General features: G+C 38.2%; 1 protein-coding gene and 1 pseudogene across 8 annotated transcripts in view; both read left to right on the top strand.

Annotated features, from left to right (window-relative positions):
* AIG1 (androgen induced 1) overlaps positions 1 to 20,014 on the top strand; it is a 218,631-nt gene that overhangs the window by 7,667 nt on the left and 190,950 nt on the right. The window lies entirely within an intron of this gene.
* On the top strand, positions 9,754 to 13,478 carry LOC141571910 (nuclear cap-binding protein subunit 2 pseudogene; annotated as a pseudogene).

Here is a 20,014-nt window from a genome sequence, read left to right as displayed (position 1 = left end):
TCATCTTTTGTTACTGGTATATATTATTACAATTTTAATACAGTTTTTTCTTTTCTTAAAATGTATATACTTTTTTTTTGCACTGTCTATAGTCAGATTTCAGAAAAATCATGTTCTTTATAAAAATTACTTTTAAATTACAGAGAAAAATATTTATCACTCAGAAACACCAATGGGACTATTTTGGTGTTTGCCTTTTGAGCCATATGTAGACTTGAAAACAAAAGCTCAGTATATACATATGGTTAGTATAATTTCTTTGAATTAACATATAGCAAAATTCACTCTTTTTTGTTGTACAGTTCTATGCGTTTTGACAGATGCATAGAATTCATGTAGCCACCACCATACTCACCTGAAAATAATTCCTTCGTGCTGTCCCCTTATGGTCAAACCCTCCCCTGAATCTTAAGAACCACAGATTTGTTCTCTATTTTCATTTTGCTTTTTCTAGAAAAAATATATGAGGCATAGAGTATATAGCCTTTGAGTATGGCTCTTTTTGTTTAGTGTAATGCATTTCAGATTCCTCCATGTTGTTGTGTGTCAACAGTTTGTTCCATTTTATTGCTGATGAATATGCCATGGTATTGGGTCACTTTGCTGATCCACTCATAAATAGAAGGGCATTTGAGTTGTTTCCTAGTTTGGGATAATTATAAATAAGCAGCTACAAACATTTGCATATAAGTTTTTGTATGAACATGAATTTTCATTTTTATTGGGTATGTGCCTAGGAGTGGGATTGCTTGGTTATGTGGCAAGTATATGATTAACAGGATAAGCAACTGCCAAATTGTTTTCCAGGGTGGATGTGCCATATTGCTTTGCCATCAGCAGTGTATGAGAGTTCCAGTTGCTCTGTGTCCTCGTCAGTGTGCGACATTGTCCATTTTTATTCTATTTTTAGCTATTTTAATAAGTGTGTGGTGGTATCTCATTGTGGTGTTAATTTGCCATTTTTTCATGACTAGTGATGATAACGGTCGTTTCCTTTTGTATCTTTAATCTTCTTTGAGAAGTGTCAGTTCAATTGCCCATTAAAAAATTAGTTTCTATAAATTTAATAAAAAAAAAAATTAGTTTCTTATGGTTAAGCTTTGAGAGTTTTTGTGTATGCTGAATAAAAGTCCTTTGTCAAATATGTGATTTACAAACATTTTCTCCCTGTCCATGATGTATCTTTGCATTTTATTTGTAGTATCTTTTGCAGAACAAAAGTTTATCATTTTGATGACATCTAGATAATTATTTTTTTATTTTATGGAACATGCTTTTGGCGTTTAAGAACTTTTTACCTAACCCAAGGTCACAAAGAATTTATCCTCTATTTCCTTCTAGAAGTTTTACTTTTCAGGTTTTCCATTTAGGCCTATGATCCATTTTGAGTTAGTTTTTTGGTATGGTGTCCGGTAAATGTCAAGTTGAGTCTTTCTTCTTCTTTCTTCTTTTTTCTCCTTCTCCTTCTTCTTATTTTTGTTGTATATAGATGTAGTTATTCTAGCACCATTTCTTGAAAAAAGTCTCTTTTCACCATTGAATTGCTTTGTACCTTTGTCAGAAATCAAGTGACTACATTGTGTATCCATTTCTGGACTCTATTCTGTTCCACTGACGTATCTGTTTACAATTATTGCAGCTTTATCATAAGTGTTGAAATTTTCAAAATTTGTTTAAGCTATTCTAATTACTTTGCTTCTGTTCAAATTTTAGAATAGTCTTGTCAATATCTACAAGTAATCTAGTGGGATTTTTGAGGGGGATTTCATTGAATCTATAGAACAATTCAGGGACAATTGACATCTTAACAATATTTACTCTCCCAATCCGTGAACATGACACAACTCTCCATTTATTTAAATCTTTGATACCTTTCATCAGTGTTTTACACTTTTCAGCATATAGTTTCTTTACATTTTGTTAGACTTATACTTGTTTTATTAATTATTATACTATTAATTATTAATCATATTAATTATTATACTGTTTTTATTAATGCTGTTATAAATAGTACTTTTAAAACATCAGTCTTTTATTAAATCTCTTTTATTAAATCTCTAAGTTATCTTTCAGAGTTCAAGTTACTGACATATATTATCAGTTATATAAAGTTTCAAAAATATTTACCTCTTCTTGTTTTATTTTTTTCTGTTAATTACTGCCATTTTATTGAGCAAACCAAAAGGAATTAAAACAAGAATGAAGTAAACATAGTATAAAAATTGTATGGTACGTGAAACCGATTGATTATAGAGTTAATTCCAAAGAATCTGTTTTTTCAGGTTATAAGGAGTAGTAGTATAATTAAAAATTAAAATGTCACTAGGGCAACTATTGGTCAGTGTGGGGACAGAACCAGGAGTGCAGTTTCCAGGCTCTCGCCCTCACATGGAAAGGTGCTCACTCGTGTAGTAAATGGCCATCAATTGTGATTGGATGGCCATCAGGTGTGGCTAGTTGGCTGTCCGCTGTAACCAGTGACCCATTGGCCACTAATATGACTGCCGTGGCTACACTAGCAGATAAATGGGGGCTAGCAAGAGGATGGTGGCTGAGCTAGCAAGCAGCGGAGTGTGGATTGCGGATTGCAGAGAGGCGGATTGCAGCTAGCAAATGGGGAGTTGGTCGGTTGGCAGAAAAGTGGACAGCAGGTCACACGTCATGTTGAATCCAGCCTCCAGTGAGATTATAGTGGTATGACTCCCCTACCTATGGCTCTGTGGGTGTCCCTTTTTGGCCTCACCGTGTCCTGTGTTCTTATATGGGGAGCGGGACCAGAGACCCCGCATGACACCCTGCATGACAAATGGCACAGCGAGCAGAGTATGGTGCCGGCCAAAGCTCTCCAAAGTGCGGTGGAGCAATTTATACATCAGTCTCAGGAAGACCAGGAGGAACAGCTGCCTGAGAGCTGGACCCCTGTGGAGGGATGGGAAGATGTGGACGCTTCTCCAACCAGCATTGGCCGGAGAAAGTGAAGGTCTTTGCGGCCCTGTGGGCTGGGAAGTGCTTGCTGAGGCCCTCACCCCCAGGTTGGGGAGGACTTGGAGCCCTCGCCCTGCTGAGAAGGCACACAGCCTGAGGCCAACCTACAGCCCTGGCAAATGACTGTGGACTATGGGGAATGGGCTCCATCCCTAATTTAATGGACGGTTTGACTGCTTGCTTGGGAACGTACCACCATGTAGTGGAACTGGCGGATGTTTTCTTTTGTCTCGACCAGCCGCTGTGGAGAATATGTGAGAAAGACTGGCTGTATCCTGAGAGGCCCTGGCTGTGTCCACGGGTCTGCCTGTGCCCAGACAGAGTGGCAGTGCCCTGAGAGGCCCTGGCTGGGTCCAGGAAGTCTAGCTAGAGGAGCAGTGTCCAGGGAGACTGGTGGTACCCTAAGAAGCCCAGGAAGTCTGGCTGTGCCTAGAAGGACTGGTGGTGCCCTGAGAAACCCTGGCTGTGCCCAGAGAGCCTGGCTTTGTCCAGGATACTGCATTCACCTCCAGGCTCCTCACACAGGGCCCCTTGCGGAAGACGCTTGTCGCGTAACTTGTGAAACGAGACACTGTAGGGGTGGAGTGTGGGGACAGAGCCAGGAGTGCAGTTTCCAGGCTCTCGACCTCACGTGGAAAGGTGCTCACTCGGGTAGTAAATGGCCATCATCTGTGATTGCATGGCCATCAGCTGTGGCTACTTGGCCGTCAGCTGTAACCAGTGAGCCATTGGCCACTAATATAACTGCCGTGGCTACACTAGCAGAAAAATGGGGGCTAGCAAGAAGATGGTGGCTGAGCTAGCAAGCGGCAGAATGTGGATTGTGGATTGCAGAGAGGCGGATTGCAGCTAGTAAGTGGGGAGTCGGTCGGTTGGCAGAAAAGCGGACAGCAGGTCGCGCGTTGTGTGAATCCAGCCTCCAGTGAGACCATAGTGGTAAGACTCCCCTACCTATGGCTCCGTGGGTGTTCCTTTTTGGCCTCACCATATCCTGCGTTCTTATGTGGGGAGCGGAAGCAGAGACCCCGCAGGCCGCCCCGCACCACAGTCAGAAATCTAGCTGAGTTAGTGTGGTTTGAAATATATATATAGTGTTTTTTTTTCCTGATTAAGGTTACACAGAACTAATGTGGGCAAATATTTTCCAGTAGCCATACTACTTTAATGAGTACATAAGAATTTTTTGTACTTAGCACCTGAAAGTACTAATCTGAACAGTATGGGCTTTTCCTGCTCCTATGCAGTTTATATAACTAAATATAAATTGATATGCCTAAACTGGCTAAATTATCTTTTCTAAGCCATGAGTATGCTTTTATCATTAGTCAATTTCAAAGGTAAATTCCAGTCATTTTTCGGTCTACCTAGAATGAGCGTAACTAAGTTGTTTTAAAGACTGTGTGCAATCAGACTGCCTCCCCACCATTTTGTTGTTAAATTGTGATTTCAAATAACATAGAAAAAAAACAAAAACTTGTGTTATTGTCACTGTAGATAAGACTTAACCTTCATACCTCACCATGTGAATTCCCTTGGGCTAAGATTACATTTATGTGTATACTACCATAGTGCCATGCCGATATGGATAGCAATAGATAACTATATGATAATAATTGATAAGTTATTTTCCTGATGACTTCTCTGTCTTCAAAAAAATATTTAAAAACAGAATAATTTATGATCTAGACGTAGATCTCTATCAAATATACATTAGATGTTAATAGGAGTGTATCATATATACTGTAATACAATTGCAATGGCTTTATTCCTTCTTCACATTTTTACTGAATGTCAACTTAGCATTGTAATTTAAAATGATTTTTCTTCTAATTCATTTAATTTTTCCGTATGTTAACGTAAGTTAAACTTCTCATTTGATTGTAATAAAAATATCTGAACCAATTTCTGTTTGCCACAGAAAGCCATTATGATGTGTCCTAATTTAATATTTTGAAAATTGCCATTAGTAACCTTAGGCCCAAATAGAAAGGGAGCAGCACCGTACCACCAGGTTTAAATTGTAAAGGAAAAGATTTTTTTTTTTTTTTCCCTAGGAGAATGCCTGTTAGATGTAACCCTGTTTTTTGCAGAAATGGGCCTTGCTCTGTTATTTTATAGTGGGAGGATTTCTCAGAGTTATTCTGCTGTAGCACCTTTCCCAGTCCTTACACCCTCCTCATTTCCTCATTTTTTTTTTTTAGAGCATAGATTCCATGGCCCAACATTATAAGCACACCCTTGCATACCCTCAACTACCATATTCCTTTTGCCTTCAGTCTTATGTACGTAAAAAAATCTGTAATCTGATGAAACCCAACTACCTGCCTACTCCTGCCTGCACTGAGTAGTTGAGCATGATTAAAGAAAATCACAGAAGCATGCTGTTTAGTCTTGCTTGCTCTTTATGCCCACAAATATGAAGTGGGCCCTCAGTACTGCAGAGGTGTACTATGTTTCTCTAGTCAGTTGAATCTCCTGTTCTCACATTGCCTCTTTCATCTATTTTCCTCTGTCCTCAAATGTGGGCATCCCCTCATTGATCTTCTCAGTGTTCACTTAGAGAACAATCTTCATATTGACCAAAGAGCATAATGAACTTGCTGTTTATTTCAATAAGAAAACAAACACAGAGACTTCTACATTGGAAGAGACTTCTCCATTCTGCCGTCATCAAATCTACCAGTCTACCGTCAACTGAAGCTGTACTTCATGTTCCCTCCTCTTACAGTGGATGAACAGTCTGTATACTTCTAACGACAACACTTCTGTGTGTACACTCCACAACCTCTAGCCTACCTGAGCATTCCATTACTGAGATTATCTCCTCTCCCTCCTGTATTATATAATTTTCCATTTCACCTGCTTCATTTCCATCAATCTACAGACATACTATGCTTGCTCTCATTGTAAACAAAACAAAGTAAAATTTATCTTGGTCTTGAGTCTTTTAGTGCCACCCTGTTTTTCTTGTTGTATTTTCAGCAAAGCTCTTTGAAAAAAAACTGTCTACATGTCCAGTTTCCACTTCCTCTTCTCCATACTCTCTTAAACTCACTCCACTTCACTGAAAGAACTATCATTAAGGTAATCAATCACCAGTACATGGACAGCTATAAAGGCCAATTTTGAGTCTTTATTTAACTCAAACTCTCAGGAATATTTGATCCAGTCAATCAGTTTTCATTTCTTGAAACACTTTCTTAAACTTGGCTTATGGGAAAATACACTATCGTGTCTTTGATCCTACTTTTCTAGCTGTTTTGTAATTAGTTTCCCTTTTTGGTTTCTCTTCCTGTTCTTAATCTCTCAATGTTGAATACCCAGAAACCAGTTTTAAACCCTGTCCCCTTTATAATCTACATTCGCTCCCTTGGGGATCTTACCTACATTCGCTCCCTTGGGGATCTTACCTACATTCTGTGTGATAATGGTCCTCCAGATTTATATCATGAATCCCAATCTCTCCTGAGTTCCATATTCCTATATCCAACTTCCTACTTTATGTCTCTGCTTAGAGGGTTAACATGCATTTCAAACTTATGCTCAAAATCAGTGTTTTTGGTTTCACTTCCCAAACCTGCTTCTACTTCATTTTTCTCTATCTCAATAAATAGCATCATACAGGACTGCAGGGTAGTACAAATCCGTGGTGCATTTTTCTGTTGGGTTAATTGAATTTTTATTTGTATCTTCCATGCATTTTTCCTAATAGGCATCTAATTTGTTTGAAATGGACTTAATAATGCAAACAATTTTTTGGCAACTGTATCTAGCTCTTGAAATTTTTAAACTCACTGGGGAACTGCTAATTAATTACATTATGAAATGATCAACCAATATCCCTTTGTTTGAGACATTGCCAAAGATCGGAGAATAACCTTCATAATGGCCGAAGAACATAATGCAAAAAGGAAAAAAAAATCGTTTAGCCAGATTCAGATATTGGAGAAATTTTAGCAATGTTTTTTGATTTTTTTTTTTAATTAGTTTTTACCTGGCACTTAGGGAAGTAACCATACATTATATTTTAATTCCACCAAAGATGGCCATATTTATTTTTGATGAACAAGTGGAAAATATTGTGTAGAAAATCCAAAAGAATTGACCAAAAAACACCTGGAACTAGTAAGTAGTTATAACAAGATTGCAGCATCAGTTACTTTCCTATATAAACAAATAGAATTTGAAATTAAAAACACAATACAGTTTACATTAGGACCTCCCAAAATGAAATACTTCAGTATAAATCTTACAAAATATATATAGCATGTATATGAGGAAAACTACAAAACTCTCTGTTGAATGAAAACAAGGAAGAACCAAATAAATGGAGAGATAGTCCATGTTCATGGATAGGAATACTCAATATTATCAAGATGTCAGTTCTTCCCAACTCGATCTATAGATTCAATGCAATCCCAGTAAGAATCCCAGCAAGTTGTTTTGTGGATATCAACACACTGATTCTAAAGTTTATATGGAGAGGCAAAAAACTCAGAATTGCCAACACAATATTGAAGGAGAATAACGAAGTTGGATGATTGACATATGTGAATTCAAGACTTACCTAAAGGTACATTGTCATCCAGGGTGGCCTGCGGGGTCTCCGCTCCCACTCCCCACATAAGAACGCAGGACATGGTGAGGCCATAAAGGAACACCCATAGAGCCATAAATAGGGGAGTCATACCACTATATTCTCGCTAGTGGCTGGGCTGGAGACACAGGAAGCAAAAGCCACACTATCCACAACCTGCTGTCCGCTTCTCTGCCAACCAACCAACCCCACTTGCTAGCTGCAATCCTCCGTGCTAACTGCAATCCACGCTTGCTAGCTCAGCCACCACCTTCTTATTAGGCCCCATTCTCTGTTAGCGTAGCCACAGCAGTTATATTAGTGGCCAATGGCTCACTGGTTACCGCTGACAGCCAACTAGCCACACCTAATGGCCATCCAATCACAGTTGATGGCCATTTACTACCTGAGCCAGCACCTTTCCACGTGAGGCCGAGAGCCTGGAAACTGTACTCCTGGCTCTGTCCCCACATACATTAATCAAGAGAGTGTGGTATTGGTGAATGAGTAGATAAATAGATCAATGGAACAGAACAGAAAGCCCTGAAATAGACCCAAATAGATATAGACAACTGATCTTTAACAAAGGAGCAAAGGCAATTCACTGCAGTAGCGATAGTTATTTCATCAAATTGTGCTAGAACAACGACATCACACGCAAAAGGGGAGTCTAGACACTGACTTTACACCTTTTACAAAAATTAACTCAAAATTGATCACAGACCAAAACATAAAATCCAAAACTATAAAAACTATATAAGATGACATAGTAGAAAACCTAGGTGACCTTGGTTTTGTCAATGTCTTTTAGCTACAACACCAAAAGCATGATCCATGAAAAAAATAATCGATAAGCTGGATTTCATTAAAATTAAAAAACTTCTGCTCTATGAAAGACAATGTCAAGAGAACGAGAAAACAAACCACAGACTGGGAGAAAATACTTGCAGAAAACATATCCAATAAAGGACTGTTATAAAAAATGCATGAAGAACACTTAAAACTCAGCAATTAAAAAAAAAAAAGCTCATTAAGAAATGGGCCAAAGATCTTAATAGATACCTTACCAAAGAAGATATACAGACGGCAAGTAAGCATTTGAAAAGATTTTCCACATACTATGTCATCAGGAAGATACAAACCAAAATAACAAGATACCACTATACACCTATTAGAATGGCCAAAATCCCAAACACTGATGGCATCAAATGCTGACAGGGAGGTGGAGCAACAAGAAGTCTCATTCACAGCTTGAAATGGTTCAGCCACTTTGGAAGACGGTTTGGCTATCGCTTACAAAATTAAATACACTCTTAGTATACAATCCCGCAGTCATGTTCTTTGGTACCGTGTTTCCCCGAAAATAAGACCTAGCCGGACAATCAGCTCTAATGCGTCTTTTGGAGCAAAAATTAATATAAGACCCAGTCTTATATTATTTATGTTAGATAAGACCCAGTCTTATAGTAAAATAAGTAAAATAGTAAAATAAGACTGGGTCTTATATTAATTTTTGCTCCAAAAGACGCTGTAGCTGATTATCCGGCTAGGTCTTATTTTCGGGGAAACACGGTATTTACCCAAAGGAGTTGAAAACTTAAGTTCACACAAAAACCTGCACACATGTTTATAGTGGCTTTATTTGTAATTACCCAAACTTGAAAGCAGCCAAGATGTCTTTCAGTAGGAGAATGAATAAACAAACTGTGGTACATCCAGACAATGGAAAATTACTCATACTAAAAAGAAGTGAGCTATCAATCCATGAAAAGACATGGAGGAATCTTAAATGCATATTACTAAGTGAAAAAAGTCAATCTGAAAAGGCCACATAGTGTATGATTCCAACTATGGGACATTCTGGAAAAGGCAAAACTATGGAACTAGTGAAAAGATTAATGGTTGCCAGGCATGGGAGGAGGAATGAATAAGCAGAGCATAGCGGATTTTTAGGGCAATTAAAATACTCTGCATGATACATTAATAATGGATACATGTTGTGCGGGGTGTCCGGCGGGGTCTCTGCTCCTGCTCCCCACATAAGAACGCAGGACATGGTGAGGCCAAAAAGGAACACCCATGGAGCCATAAGTAGGGGAGTCATATCACTATATTCTCGCTGGCGGCATCCACCTCTCTGCAATCCGCTCTTGCTAGCTCAGCCACCATCTTCTTGTTAGCCCCCATTTTCTGCTAGCGTAGCCACAGCAGTTATATTAGTGGCCAATGGCTCACTGGTTACCGCTGACGGCCAACTAGCCACAGCTGATGGCCATCCAATCACAGTTGATGGCCATTTACTACCTGAGCCAGCACCTTTCTACGTGAGGCCGAGAGCCTGGAAACTGCTCTTTGGGGCTCTGTCCCCACACATGTCATTATACATTTATCCAAAAACCATAGAAGGTAAAACACTAAGAGCGAACCCTAAGGTAAACTACGACTTTGGATGATTATGATGTGTCAATGTAGGTTCATCAGTTGTAACAACTCACCATTCTGGTGAGGGATCACAGTGGGGGAGGCTCTACTGCTGGCCAGGGAGTGTGGGAAAATCCCTATTCCATCCCCTCAATTTTGCTGTGAACCTAAAAGTGCTCTAAAAAATAAAATCTTAATAAAAAGAAAGGATGGTAAATACCAAAAAACTAAAAACACAGTATTAGCTCTTTTTATATGCTGCCACTACTACAGCATACTTCATAAGCTTTCCAGCCAGGAATACTGCAAAGTTCAAAGAGCGTTCAAAGGAATTTCGAATTAACAATAAACATAGGTTATTCTCTCTGCATAATCCTGGCTTGTTGTGCTCTATTCCAGTGAGTACTCCATAGTCTAAGGAAGATAGAGACTTTTTCTCAAAAGTCAATCATGAAACAATGATATACATAAAGTAGCATAATCAATAGGTATTTAAATTATTAAGCATATTTATAAAATGGATTTTACTACTATTGTTGCTTTCCATACCATGTTCTTTTCCCATCCCATATTTCTACTTTCTGCCATGGGTAGCTGCCATCCTGAATTTTGTGTTTATCACTCACTTTAAAAAAAAATAGTATGTACTCGTAAACAATATATTGTGTTGGTTAGTTTTGCTTGATTAAGGCCTTCATAAAAATGGTATCATTATGAGGCTTTCTTTATCCAAGTAGAAATAGCATGTTTAAGTAGGGTAAACTTGACAGTACAATGAACCATTGTGATATTGTTTACATGTCTGTGTTTCTTATTGCCTTCAGTACTGTGTAATTTGGTCTTGCAACTGATTAACCAATTAGGAGTTGGAAGAGTGATATGTAAATGTTACTGTCTAAGTGACAGAATGATTTATTAGAAGCGTATCTTTGTGGAATTTCACCTGCTTTGTTGTTTGGGAGGCCCAGTGCTAAACCAAAACATGTGTGTGTCATTTGCAGACCTGTGGCCAGCTTTTTAAGGAAATTCAGCTAGAGTTGAATTCCATACAAGCATAATTTTTTTTTTGTCAGTGGGGTCATACTGGTTTTAAGCTTCGATTAATATTGTTAAAACTTTCAGGGCTCGTGATATAAACCATGGGACCTGATGCCACCCAGTAACTGCATTCGCTTAGTTTTTGCCACTGCTTGTGCTAGTACCTTGTATTCTTCCAATGTCAACTGCCAAGTGGATCCTCCGAACCATAAGATTTGCATGAAGAGGTCTTCCCATTGATTTGCATGAAGAGGTCTTTCCTTTGCTCTTCATGTGTGGCTCATAGACCCAGCTTGTTTACTTTGATCTCAGAGATGGTTGGAGTTTTGTTTGCGTTAAAAATATTCTTTTGTGTTGAACCAACGCCGGGTGTCTCGTTCCTGGAGGGGCAGTGTCATGGAGTGGCGATGTCCTCATCCACCTCTCTGCTGTGTCCAGTGGCCTCCTGAAGTGCTGCATAGCGTCTCCTGTGTGGAACTGAGCCAGTACTGGGACCAGCACTTACAGGGTGACAGTGAAGAATGGGAGAAATGACTGAAGGAAAGCTGTGCGTTGTATGTTGGAAATCTTTCCTTTTACACAACTGAAGAACAAATCTGTGAACTCTTCAGCGAAAGTGGTGACATAAAGAAAATCATTATGGGCCTGGATAAAATGAAGACGACAGCATGTGGTTTCTGCTTTATGGACTACTATTCAGGAGCAGATGCTGAGAACTGCCCTGCGGTGCATAAATGGAACTGGATGACCAATCATTCGCACAGCCTGGGAAGCAGGCTTTAAGGGGGGCAGACGTACGACCGTGGATGTTCTGGGGGGCAGGTACAAGCTGAGTATTGGCAGGACTCCAGTGCTGGGAGAGGTGGCTATGGAAAACCTGCCTGATGAGCAATGAGGGCCCCATCATGGAAAACTCCCTCCTTTGGCCTGTTGAATTGGACGTACGTACACTACCCTGCAAACCTGCCCATTGTCACCAGGCTTTAATCAATGTCTCTCCTGAACCAGAAGCCTCTTCATGATTTCCCTCTGGAAATTATTAAAGGACAGAATTCAAAAGAATGTCTTTTATTCCATATTCTTAGAATATTGGCCATGTGTCAAGTTACCAGTGATTTTCTTACCAGGTCAAAAACTGTTCCTTGGCAACAGATTTGATCTATAGTGTTGATCTGTCAGTCAAAACACCATCCTTGTGTTAGGAAGACAGGAAAAAATTTTAAGTATGTTTATTATGTTTGTGTCTAAGTAGGTCCTAGATCTATATCAGGGTCTGGAATTTCTTATTTTTTAAATTTTAAGTTTTCACGAGAGTACTCCATAGCATAAGATTAAGTTTAATAAATGGAGTTTTGCTACATTGTATAGCTTTGCTGTAAGTCAGAAACAGATGTTTTACAGCTGAATTTGTTTCTGTGTTGAATTCTGATCTCTAAAGGCAAACTTAGGAGTCAAGTGAACTTCCTACATAGTTGTAAAGTAAGCCTTCGACAGGGGATACCACCTGCTTACATGCTTTATATATCAGGAAATTAGGTACAGGACTTGAAGGGTATTTACTAATCACGTTTTTCAAAAGGTGTGGTTTTCCTAAAGCTAAAATAAAGCAAGAGTTTGTATTATAGAGAACCTCAGATACTCTAAGGGACGTGGGGGACACTGTCAGTAGGAAATGGGGTAAAATATCAGTGGACACAAGTTGAACACATTACCTTGATACGTGAAAGTTGCTGTGAGGACCATTAGATTTATTCGCTTCATTTTCAGAGTGATCTTGGGAATGGAATGGGTTTAAAAAGAGGTTGAAGATCGAGCAAATACCTAAGGAAAAAAAAGCGATTCGAAATACTTACCTCAGGAAATGTGTTTTGGCCAATTCTCATGTTGAAGTGTGTGTTGTTCTTTTCCCTAATTGTGTTTACTGAGTTTCAGAGCCTTGAGAGTGAGCTGAGTATCTCTACAGAGAGGGGAGTCCAGAGTATTTATTTTGCGTTTCTAAGGAAAGAGATGATATCTCCCTAATATTATCTGTGAACTACTGCTCATTTAAAACTGCTAATCTAGTATAGTTTTCTCTGGCATAAGTGAAAGTTTTTTCATCTAGCAACAAATTATCTCCAAACGTCTCATAGTTTATGAAACTTGGGGCTGAAGAATCTCAAATGTGAACATCTTTGATGCTACAGTAAGTGTAGCTTTTCTCATTGAATTAAAACCGCTTATTTGAGATTTTTAAAAAAGATGTAACTACTTTTAAGTGCTTAGGGAAAAAAAATTGCAAATATTTAATTTCACGAGGACATACTATTCATTTTTTAAATTTCTTTTTACACTGTAGTTTGAATGAACATGTTTTATATTCTTTTGTAGTAAAACATGACTCAGATTTCTCTTGGCCTTAAAACCACAGACAATGGTTCTATTTGAATTGTGTTTTCTGTAACAGATTTCAATAAAGTTGGACCAACTTAAAAAAAATGGTCTTTTAATTTTAGTATTTTATCTCAATGTGATTTCGATAGAAAGTGCTATCAATTATTTTTATAAAGATAGCTGGAAAAGAAGAAATTGACATTTTAGCCATAACTTTAATCTACCGAAAAGAAAAAAAGGGGTTGATTTACTTTAGGAGATAATAGGAGTCAATATTTGTTTTTGGGTTTTTTTTGGGGGGGGAGGTTGGCACAGCACATTCTCCCAACGGAGGGGGTAGCCCGGGTGGCCTCCGGCCGGCCGAATATTTTTTAAAATGTTAGTTAAAGCCCCCTAATTTTAAGATGCTCCCTTAATGGTCTGCTCCGTCTTTATGCCCTGTGTTTTAGAAAGCAAGCAATATATACATATCCCCATAAAGATTTTATGAGATGCTAATGTAGAGTACAATAATAGGATTATACTTAAGGTTTATGGCCTTAAAGAATTAGTTTATGCTTACTGTTGTAAAACTTTGAGTTTTATTTTGTATTGTCTTTGTATGTGTATCTCAGAAGCTTTTTTATAGATAACCTTTTACTTAGAGTGATGTTAAACTGTTTTAAATAGCTACCATAGGTAAGTTTATAAAAGTGAGATATCAGGTTGCTGGCTTTCATTCTTCAAGTTTCTATTTTAGGGGAATCAGGTGATAGTGAGATGGCATCTGGGAGACCCCCCTGAACCCAATGCTTAAAAAATCCTGGCGTGTACATTCCGTCAATTAAAGTATAAGCAGCCTGCAAGGGTGATACCTACCAATGATTCACAGCAGTATGTGAATTACTCTAATTACATAATTACATTGTTTGCCTTCTACCATCTTAGCCTGATTTCTGGGGAATTATTGGTTAGGAAAAAGGAGCAAGTTGGAAGGGTTCAGGAGAGGAAGACCATGCTTAAGAGCATGAATTCCTTCTAGAAGGGAGCTTGGAGCAAGCAGATCGAGGCTGCAGGGGCTGGAAACTGCTGGAGGACAGCATGAGGGGTGGGGCCCTGAAAATTGGGGAGACAAGAGTCCAGAACTGCTTGTCTCACATGACCACCGTAGAAAACGTCTGCTGTGGCTCCTGAATTCATGTCTGAGCAAACATTTTCAGCCAGAAGAAGGATGTAAAACATCCAGAAGATGTTAAGTGGAAATGTCCTTATTTCAGGACTTTTCAGATATGTTTTCAAGACCATAGACAGAATATATGCAGTGGGAGATTAATTGTTCATCATTGTATTCATTTTAACCTTCTGAGCCCTGCATGTAAAAGTGTCCTAGATAAAATGGTAGTGGTTCGTATTATTTTTAATCGCCATCATACACCTTTACTTTTTGTTTGATTAACAGATCTGACTTAAGGAAATACAAAGGTTAGTTATGAGCAGAGAGAGATATAGATATATCAAAGTAGTCATTTATTTTTTTCCTCAAAGTTCAAACAAAAGGTAAAACAAAGAAACAAGTGAAACTTTATACATTGGATTGACTGACACTTTATTTTATTTTTTATATTATCCCAGAGTCATGAAGATTTGTGTGTATGTTAGGCACCAATCTCTAGCATGTGTGCGTGCGTGTGTGTGTGTGTGTCGTAGGCCATTAGCAGTGAATCTGTTCTTTCAGAAAGTGTCATTTAACTATACATTTAAAGTCAACCCAAAGGCAATGAAAAAAACGGCCATTTTTTATTAGTTTACTTCATTACTCAACAAACACTTTCTGAATACCTACTATGTACCACTCTGTTAGGTTATGGTAATACAGTAAGTACTACACAGACCCTGATTTCAAAATTATTGCAGTCTGAGGGGACATCAGACCCACATGTATAAGACAATGTGGAAGAATAGTGAAAGAGAGATACACACGATCTTACGAGTGATTGAAAGCTCTACTCCTATCATTGTTGGAGTCTAAAGAAACATTGATTAGCTAAATTAAGTCCACTGACATTACAAACGCCACCGCTTTGTAGAATGTAAACACCCATTCTGCCTTTTCCTGGTGTAGTCTATAGCTGTGTTTAGCACCACACTGTTTTAATTCATTGAGATATCATTTATAGCATTGTCAGGCGTCATAAACAGAAGTTTTCTAAAGTGAGCTACTGAACATCCTTCCTCCTGATAAGTTCTAATCCCCAAATTATTCACTAAAGAAGAATTACTAGGGTCTTGGAAGAGGTTTTGTAATTAGCCAGGATTCTTCTGAGTGAATTTGGAAAGTGTTTGCCCCATGAAAACATTTCGCCTTCATTTTCTGTCCTAAATTGAAAGAATTGACAGTGTTTCTGTTGTTGTTTCTGCTGGTAGTGGTAATGATAGTGGTGGGGATACAAAATTATATTGATATGTGGGTGAAATGAGATATTTTTGAATTATGAGTGAAAATATAGTTCTTTGAAAGTAAACTGGAAAACTTTCCCCCAAAATGCAAGCAGCAAAAATATGCAAACTGGCCATATGTGGAAACCTCAGCATCTATTTACTTGGGTTTTAGCCTTTGTACCAAATAGCTGAAAAGCTGAGGGGTGGGAGCCTTATTGGAGATTATCAAGATGATAGGATAGACAGAAGGACAAGGGAAGAGGGGGAGGATTCTGGGTCAGAGGTGGAAGGAATATCATCTGTTAGTTCTTAGAACCCCCAAGTCGGAAGTCTTTTCTGAAAGCTTGGAGATCAACTAAAATATCCTTTACCATAACCACGGAAACAATTTTAACTTAATATATTTTGTGTGTTTCAATCCCTGTGGTTCTTTGTGTGTGTTTGGTTGTGTTTCCTCTAAAAGAGGGAAGCAAAGAACAAACACTTGCATTAAATTCCTGCTCTACTTAAACAAATGATGGGCAGCATGGTTTTACCTAAAAGTTCCCTCTGAAATTTCATTTGCTTGAATTACTATTGTTTAAAATGCAGTTATATGTTTTGCTTAAACGTTTAAACCTGTCAAAATGGCTGCATGGAAGCTTTTATGCTGAATTACATCTCTCAACTTACAGTTAAAGAGAAAGTATTTTCAGAGTACAGAGAAGAGCATATCCTGTGTGGTCAGAGGCGATTCCACGGTGGCTTCTCTCTACGGTGTTTACTGTATGACATTACTGTTAGGTTGGTGCAAAAGTAATTGTGGCTTTTGCAATTATTTTTAATCTCTTAAATCGCAATTACTTTTGCACCAACCAAATATAACGAGAGTGTGAATTAGAGACACAGACTCAAATTTGCTTTCAAAACATTCCAGATTTACTCTACTAAAAATGTTAAAGTGAAAAAATGTTTTTAAGATTTTCTACTTGCTGCATAGCATTTAAGAAAAATGTACTCAATTTAAGACAGCATCTTGAGAAACCTAAAACCAAAGGGAAAGACTTGGAAGGACTTGGAAAGAGCGTGGTGGTAAGATGTTCTAGTGTCTCTTTGATAGTGCAACAAGTGAAATAGAACTCCTTGCTTTTCCGTTTCCCTGATCTAACCTCTGTTTCTAGGAATAAAAACAAAAACACAAAAACAAAACCAGAAGGGCAGTTTGCAGCTCAGAGACTTCTCACTGAATAACTTCAGCTGAGTGAGGCCCAGAATCTCTGGCTCTAGTGTGTAAATTACACTTCTGACTGTATGTGAGGATGTGAACACTACCCTTTGCCAGTTCCAGACAGACACCTATATGTAATATACACGTAAGGATTTAACTTGCGAAGATATTTACTGTGGGAAATATCTTTTAAACCCCTGGCCTACGTAGGTGTATTAGTGTAGAATACTATGATTCCACGCACTTGACTCCATCTTACTATGTCCCATTTATTTACACATGTATTTATTCACTGTCACGCACTCATTCACTCATTCATTCATTCACTGTCTAAGCGTAACAGACATACTGAGAAGTGCACAAATCATACATGAGTAGCTCCAAAAACTTTTACAAAGGGAACACATCTGTGTAACCACCACCCAGATAAAGACATTAAACACCAACACACCAGAAGCCGCCCTGTGTCCCCTCCATGTCATTAGCCCTTCAGAGATAACCACTATTATGACTTCTGCCATTGGAGATTAGTGCTGCCCATTGTTGAGTTCTGTAGAAATGGAATCCTGTAACCTGTACTCTTTCCAGCTTCTATTGTGCAGTGTCGTGCTTCTGAGGTTCATCCATGTGGTGGAATGTACCAGTACTTTGTTCTTTTTCATTGCTATGTAGAATTCCATATTGTGTGTTTTAAAATTTACTTTCCATCCTATTGCTGATGTACTTTTGGGTTATTGACAGTTTTAAGCTGTTAATCATAATGTCTCTTTGAACATGCTTATATATGTGCATGTCTGCCTCGGAGCAGAATTGCTGGGTTATAGGATAAACATACGTTTAGCTCAGTAGACACTGCCCGAAAGCTTTCCAGAGTGGCTTTAAAAATTTACATTCTGCCAGCAATGTTTGAGTTCCAGTTATTCTGTATCCTCACCAATGCTTTATAGTGTTAATGTTTTTTTCTGATTTATTTTATTGTTTTTATTTTACTATTCTCGTATGCAATAATAGTTCATTGTGGTTTTAATTTGTATTTCTCTGGTCATTAATGATGTTAACTTTTTTATTTGCTTGCTGGCCATTTGAGTAGCCTCTTTTATAAAGTGCCTGTTCAAATCCTTTGTCTGTTAAAGACCACTTGGGTGGTCTCTCTTTATGGCTTATCTTCACTCTTTATGGTGTCTTTGATCAAATGAAGTTCTTACTTTCAGTGAAGCTCAATTTATTAATCTGGTTCATTACTGTGCATGCTTTCTTTTACCCTTTTAAGAAATGTTTACATAATCCAAGATCATGGAGATATTCTCTTGTGCTATATTCTGGAAGTTTTGTCATTTTACCTTTCACACTTACGATCCATCTGGTAGTGATTTTTGTGTGTGGTGTGAGGTAAGAGTCAAAGATTATCTCTTCTCATGTGAATAGCCATCCGTTCTTTAGCCCAAAGAATGTTGATGTGTTGATGTATGGGTCTGTTTGTTTCTATTGTGCTCCATTGGCCTATTTGTTGATCTGTGCACCAAATGCCACACACTTTTAATTACTATAACTGTAAATTATATCTTGATATCTGGTAGTATAAGTCCTTCAACTTTATTCTTCAAAATTGTTTTTACTCCTCATGACCTTTTGCATTTCCGTTTAATTTTAGAATCAGCTTTGCCACATTTTACCCACATAATTTAGGTTATTAATTGAAATGACATTGAATCTATACTCAAGTTAGAGAGAGTTCACATTTTGCAATACGGTACCTTTCAGGAGCGCAGTAGATTTCTGCATTCCTTTAGGGCTTCTTTAACCTTATCTCAGTAAAGTTTTGTGGGTTTCTTTGCGGTGATCTTGTATGTCTTTCATTAGCTTCATTCCTAATTATGTGCCCCCTTTTTAGCAGAGAGCTGCTATCTAGCTTGCATAGAAGCAAAATCTTCCTTTAGACTAACATCCTTAACTAAAATATTACGGAGAAACTCTATTTTAAAACTAAAGAGAGGAAGTGCCCTGGCGCCTTCAGGAGGAGGTGTGGGTTCTTTTTGTTGTTGTTATTGGTTTGAGGTAGGTGAGATGCAGTATGTCTTGTCCAGATGGAATCTTTAAAATATCCTTAAAGGCAGCAGATGTGTGTGGGAAGAATGACAGAGTATATTGAGAAGCAGACTGACTTACTGCCTTGTGTAATTGCATAGTTGAATGAAGAAACCAATGCGTATTTTAAGTATCTGAAGCACATTCATTGATGTGAAACAAATGACCATTCTAAACAAATAGATTAAATTCTGGACCTGCTTTCCTAAATCTTTGGACTTATCTTCACTAATCACCAGAGATTAAAAGTTTTAAAATTAATGAGCAAAATATTATTAAGGTGACTAAGTGAGGGATACGTTTGTTGGATTTACCATCAAGCATATTTCCCATTAAATAAAAAAATCTTTAAACTTCAATAAATCATGCATGAGTCAGTGAGAGCATACTGTTTCAGAGTTGAAGTCTTGGAATTCCCTCTAATTACTACTCTATTTTTCTTTCCTTTCCCAGTCATGCTTTGGGAAAGAATATTTCTTTCTCACTGATTTCAGTGTCTTGGCTCCAATTCACTTCTCACACTGGCTCCTGACTCTGAAAGTCCATTGAAACTGCCCTTATCATCAAGACGCAAAGACCTCCTGATTGTCAGCTCCAGTGAAAGCAGTTCTCCAACTTCAACTTTTAAGGTTATTGAAACATTCCTTCTCCGTGGAACTATTTTTTCCTGGCTTCCTTGGCAATTGTTATCCTCTGCTGGTCCTCCTCCTACCTCTCTGACACTCTTTCTCAGGCCAGTTTTCCTTCTCTCTTCATTCTTTTAATGTTGGTGCTGCACTCGACCGGCTTCAGACTCGTTTTGTCATCGCGACTCTCATTCTGGGGGAACTCAGTCACTCCGTGGGCTTCATGGATCAGTCAGTATTCTGATGTTTTTGAAGGCTGTTCTCGAGATATCCTCCCCTACAAAC

The sequence above is a fragment of the Rhinolophus sinicus genome, chromosome 2 (assembly GCF_057876585.1).
Source record: "Rhinolophus sinicus isolate RSI-liver-muscle chromosome 2, RSI-T2T, whole genome shotgun sequence".
Classification (NCBI taxonomy): Eukaryota; Metazoa; Chordata; class Mammalia; order Chiroptera; family Rhinolophidae; genus Rhinolophus; species Rhinolophus sinicus.
This window is presented reverse-complemented; position numbering and strand designations above follow the sequence as displayed.